Source organism: Jaculus jaculus, chromosome Y, assembly GCF_020740685.1.
Source record: "Jaculus jaculus isolate mJacJac1 chromosome Y, mJacJac1.mat.Y.cur, whole genome shotgun sequence".
In the NCBI taxonomy this organism is placed as follows: Eukaryota; Metazoa; Chordata; class Mammalia; order Rodentia; family Dipodidae; genus Jaculus; species Jaculus jaculus.
The window spans coordinates 9644967-9650966 of NC_059126.1; the positions used below are offsets into that span (position 1 = coordinate 9644967).

General features: G+C 37.7%; 1 pseudogene; it reads right to left on the reverse strand.

Annotated features, from left to right (window-relative positions):
- Positions 1-5412, reverse strand: part of LOC123457062 — a 99459-nt pseudogene extending 94047 nt beyond the window's left edge.
- Positions 5413-6000: the final 588 nt, after the last annotated feature.

The window sequence follows — 6000 nt, forward strand, 5'->3', positions numbered from 1 at the left end:
TTACCCTCTCCCAGTACAGGAGAATCTCCACCACAGCTCAATGAGGATGCTAGTACTATTTCCCTCAGTTTATTATAATGAAAGTAAAGGACAGAGAAGTTCAATGATGGATGCATTTAACAGCTACTAACTGGAAGAATGTGAATCCAAACCCAGAAATGCTGATTCTGGAGCCAACAATCTCAACCAGTATTTGAATCAAGTTGTTGTCAAGAAGTTATAAAGAAGAAAATTATATACTACCAGTCTCCTAACCTTGGTAACATTGAAGATTATTATAAGGTTTCTAACTTTTTTTTTTAATTTAAGAAAGGGAAGTGAAGAAAGTTAGGCACATCAGGGCCTCCTTTTACTGCAAACTCCAGATGCATATGCCACTTGTGTATCTGGCTTTAGGTGAGAACTGGGAATTGAACACAGACCATCAGACTTTGTAAGCAAGAGCCTTTAACCACTGAGCTATGTCTTCAGCCCTCTTATATACAAAAGCAGCAGTGCTCACTTCATTCCAAACAACACAAATTACCTAGAGCTGAAGGTCAAACATTGTCTTAAAAGATCGCCAGAGAGTTCTCTGTCATCTTCTGGTAGCTCAGAGAATAAAACCCCTCCCACAAAGCAGCCTGCTGCTTGTAACTTAGTGCCAGGAAACATATAGGCTCCCACAGTGAACTTCAGAACTGGGGATCTGTCAGGAACTAGATGATACAAGCAGTCACACACCTGAAAAAAAATTTAAATAATATAAATAGAATACATTTTCATAAAAATTTTATACTAGAAAAGTCCACCACCATTAAAATTAATCTTTTGCTAGTCTTATCATCCTGTAATAAGACTACTAAATACTGTAATTCTACTAATAACAGTCTTGAAACTGATGGCCATAAGTAGTCCTGTGTTTAACTAAAGATGATGCTAGATTTAAACAAATTCTGATCAAGCAAATTAAAACTCTCTCTTATTCTATTTAGACATCCCTTTTTGTTAATAAGCAAACTCAGCTGACAAGATGGTTCATTGGTTAAGAAGCTTGCCTGCAAAGGCTAACTGCCTGGGTTCAATTCCCCAATACCCACATAAAGCAAGATACACGAAGTGGCACACGTATCTAAGTGGAACATGCATCTGGAGTCCATTTGCAGTGGCTGGAGACTCTGTATGTCTCTCTCTTTCCTCTATCTTTCTTTGCTTGAAATAAATAATTAAAATTTGTGACAAACAAGCAAATTTAAACTGTTTTCTAGTGTTACAAACATGTGTACTTATTTAGGGCTAGAGAAATGACTCAGCAGTTAAGGTGCTTGATTCTCCAGTACCCACGAAAGTCAGATGCACGAGATGGTGCATATGTCTAGAGTTCATTTGCAGTAACTAGAGGCCCTGGCACACCTATTCTTTCTATCTGTTTCTTGCCCTTTCCATAAAACTAAAAACAGTATTTTAAATACTTTCACATCCTCATAACATCCTCTAAAACTGGCTGACATTTTAAATTATTTTAACTAGTACATAAACCATAAAAATTGTTCATATTAATGGTGTGTACCAAAGCTTTGATGAATGTGTACACTTTATAAGTTAAGACAGGTGAACATAATTAACTCTTTGTTCATGATTTCTTTATGTTGAAGCCTTTCAAATCTATTCTCTGTGGATATTTGAAGTGTACTGTGCACTGTTATCTGTAATCACCCTATGTAACAGCATGCCTGAACTTGTTCCTACCTAATTATAATTTAGTATCCACTGATCAGGCTTTTTTATCTGACCCTCTGCCCCACTCCTCTTGGCTAATAACCATATTTCTATTCAACTGTATAAGAAAAGCTTTTAGATTCCACACATGAGTAACAGCATATGGTTCCTGGTCATGCTATGTTGGTTTACTTCACCTAACATCATAATGTCTTGTTCCATCCATAATGTATAGTATTCCACTGGGTATATGTAGCATAGTTTCTTTATCTATGCATCATTTGATGGGCATTTAGGTTGTTTCCATTTTAAAGTGGTGACGATTATTGTCCTTTGATTACCAGAATTCTGAAGCAAAGGCAGGTCAATTAAGTTGCTCAGATTGACAACTAAAAAGTGATGTTTGGACCTTCACACATGCAATTGAAAGCAAAGAAGTAGAGAAATTATTGTAAATACAAACACAAAACAGGTGTTTTGTTTTTTTTTTTATAGGGTTTGTATTATTTATTTTGTACTAATCCCAAGAAAACCTGACATCAAAGAGCTGAAACAGACATGTTTCTATGATCACTATGTACTGTGAAATTAAAACAAAATGACACAAAGCCCTCCTGTGATCCTGCAGTGTCACATGGGGAGGTTGGCTTGCCAAAATGGTCAGGCTTACACTCTATTTAAATTCAGAAGCTAGTAAGTTAGAATTCTGCAGTGCATTTATTTCTCGTGTGTTATTTTCTCTTAGTAACAAAAATGTAACTGTCAATTCCTAGAACACTGTCTTACTGTCAAGAAACATGGTTTGTCACACTAGTAAAATAACATGTGATGTGATGAACACAAGTTAAGAGTGTGAGATTTTATAAGGACAATGGAAAATTCAGACAGTATCATTAACTCTCACCAGCATGATGTACACCAGCAGTAATGCTAAAGACTTATTCTTGGAATATGCTTAACATGCATTTAAAATTCCTTTTCTTTTATGGATTCATTTTTCTATTCATGTCAAAAGCTATTATCAGTAAATAAAAAGTCAGAAGACATTATCTTTGGATATAGTAAAACATCAGGCAGGTCATAATGAAGCAAATTACTACGCTTTCTACAGCATGACAGGTAGATATGCCATGTGAAAGGATGCAAGGTAATTTGGAAACTTTAAGGAAACTGAGTATATACATGATGAAAATAAGAAGTCAGACAATACAATAAACTATTAGCTAATAGTATGGATATAGATTTGAAAAAATGCTAAAATAAATATACTTGGAAAACTTATTATTCTGTGACTTTTGCTCATCTTGATTTCCTGGGAATATTCCTAAATGTGATTGGTGAGCTTTTCCATTAGCTGACTTCTCCCAGTCTCACTCTCAGACGGAAATCATACATGTATGTTCTGTATGAGATAGAATGGGTTTTTCATCACACCAAAACTAAAATTGAAGGAAAAAGAATCTTTGAAGTTCTAAAACTCCAGGGGTGACTTCTTAAAATAATCTTGTTCTCATTTCATAAATAGAATAATGGTGATTTGCTATAGCATAGAATATTTTACCTAATGTCTAACACTTTGAGGGTTTGTTATTGTCTATATTTTAAGGTAAGCACACTGAGTAACATATGTTAACACCTTTTTACAATAGTCTGTTACAAATATCTGTGTACACATAAATGAGAGCTTATTAAAGAGACAGTAACTAAATGCTAGGTGCAAGTTTACTTTTTAGTTCAGACCGAAAATGGGAGCATGAAAAAGATTGAAAATCAAATTGAAAGGCAAGTGTAAAAATCATCTTAATAGTTGAGATCATATAACCAAGTACAAGGTGCCTGGGGTGAGCTTTGTTAATCTCCAGTTGCAAAAGACACAGTCCTTCCTTCCTTTCTTCCTTTTGCTTTCTTTGTTAAGCTTTATGCTACCAGTAGCACTCCTATCACGTCAGAAGAGATTGTCACTCTTATGAAAGCATCCCTCGCCCTAGTCAATAAGTTTCTCTTGAGCCAGACATGGTGGCACACCCCTTTAATCCCAGCACTCGGGAGGCAGAGGTAGGAGGATTGTCCTGAATTGGACACCACCCTGAGACTCCATAGTGAATTCCATGTCAGCCTGGGCTAAAATAAGACCCTACCTTGAAAAACAAACAAACAAAAAAGTTGCTCTTTATAATCAAGCTTCTTTCACAAAATAATCTAGGCATTATTCTACTTCAGCAATGATACTTTCAACAATGCCCCAAAGTGTCTCTTATACACAACTCTAATAAGCCTCCAACTATCTTTAAACAAGTTTCAAGTTGACTTCCATGTAAAAGCTGCATAAGTACTCAGAGCACACCATTCCATAGGGAAGAGTGAGTATAGATAACCACAGCCATGAGTAAACCACCTCATCTGGACTCAAGACAAAAGCAATGGCCCTGTTTACTTAGTGCTCTCCCTTCAAAGAAGCTCCTTTGTTATACTCAGAGTGGTTCCTGTTTCAAGACCCCAAGTTCCCCATGCCTGCAGACATCCTTTCAGAACCTGGTACCCCTAGATGACCACCTTCATAATACCTCAGGAAAATGCACAGCAATGTCCTGACATTAATCTTACTTAGGGCAAATCTCTCCTCTTGGACTGACTGCATTCTGCTCAAATTTTCTAGTTTGAGCTTCTAGACAGACATTTCTCAACCAATGCCTGACAAGGTTGGGGATGACTGCATCTGCTCAGTGGCTGTGAGACTGGTGAGAATGAAATACAGAATGAGCTACGAGTAAGAATGAATGAAGAGGAAGCCCTGCAGAAATACCACATTAGAAACGTACACGTGCTTACACCTCACACACACAACCACATAACACATACTACAGACATTAAAAATAATGAAACATAATCTAGCATGTATTTCAATTTATGCTTACCTGAAGCAACCCAGGAGGCTGGTTTAGAGCTGTATCCAGAGAACTATCCAAGAACCTCACAATTTGAAAGTACCCCACATATTAACCTCTCCTGCAGGATTTACAAAACAAACAAACAAACAAAAACCCTGTACTCTACTTGGTATTAAAATCAACTCATCTGCATCTAGCCCTGAGGTTTCAAGAGGGGGTGGAGGTGTGTGGTTCCTACAGAAGTCTTCTCCAAATGATGAAATATCCCCAGTCTGGTCCATAGCACACAGTGCAGCCTGTGGAGTGTAAGTGGGGGGAGCTTCTGCTGGATGGCTTGGTGATGGTGCTAAAAGAGAAGAGGGTCTTGTGGCAAGTGGCCCTGCACTCAACTGGAGTGTTCCCAGTCACCTCAGCATGCTGACTGGAGAACTGAAGGACTGAGGTTCACCTGACTTTTCACCATGTATTTAGGTGGGAATTCTGGATGGAACTTGGGCACCTCCTGAAGATCGTGCTGCAGGGAAGTGGCAAGGCCCTTCTCTAGAATCTCTAGCCTGGTGCGCACATGCCCTAGTGTTTCTTTCAGCTTCTGTTGCATCTGTCTAGCTGACTCCCACGCAGGACCTGTGTGCTCACGCTCTGGGGATACAATGCTAATTCCTCTGAGCAAGTGTCCTATTCCATGCTTGTAGTAGTTTTCTGCTTCTTCCTTCTGGCCGAATTCATTGGTGTTCAGTCCTTTATTTACAAACATAAACGCCTTCTTGGATGCTTCCTTGATGATTCTAATTTCAGCAGGTTCTCCATTTTGCAACTCTTGCTCCATCTCTATAAAACAGAAAATATTCCAGATGTAATTATCTCATCTGACTCTGTCTACTTACTGTTTGCCTTTCCTACCTGATCACACTTTAAGGACAGAAGTTTTACTTATCTCAACTCGTTCACTATTGCAAAACCAAAGCCTGCTCTTACCTATGACACAGAGAAAGCCCTAAGGAGCAGATCAGTGAATAAATAAAAGCTCTTGGTTTTAAGAGAATAAATCAAATATATCTTTAAAAATTTTCTCACTTCTTCTAATGTAGTTCCCAACCAAATATTCAAATATGTGAAACGTTAGAGTTGGAACTAGACTCTTACTGTACAATTCATTCTTCCTTTTTTTTTTTTTTTCTGTTTTGTTTTGTTTTATGAGGTAGGGTATCACAGTAGCCCAGGCTGACCTGTAATTCACTCTGTAGTCTCAGGGTGTCCTGGAACTCACTGCTTCAATTAAAGGTGTGAGCCACCACACCCAGCAAGAAACTTATTTTTATAAATCCAGATTTTTGTGTAGTTAATTAAAATTGAGTTGAGTCACAAAATGAGAAGAAGAAATGATGGAAGACTGGTAGAATCATTCATATTACCT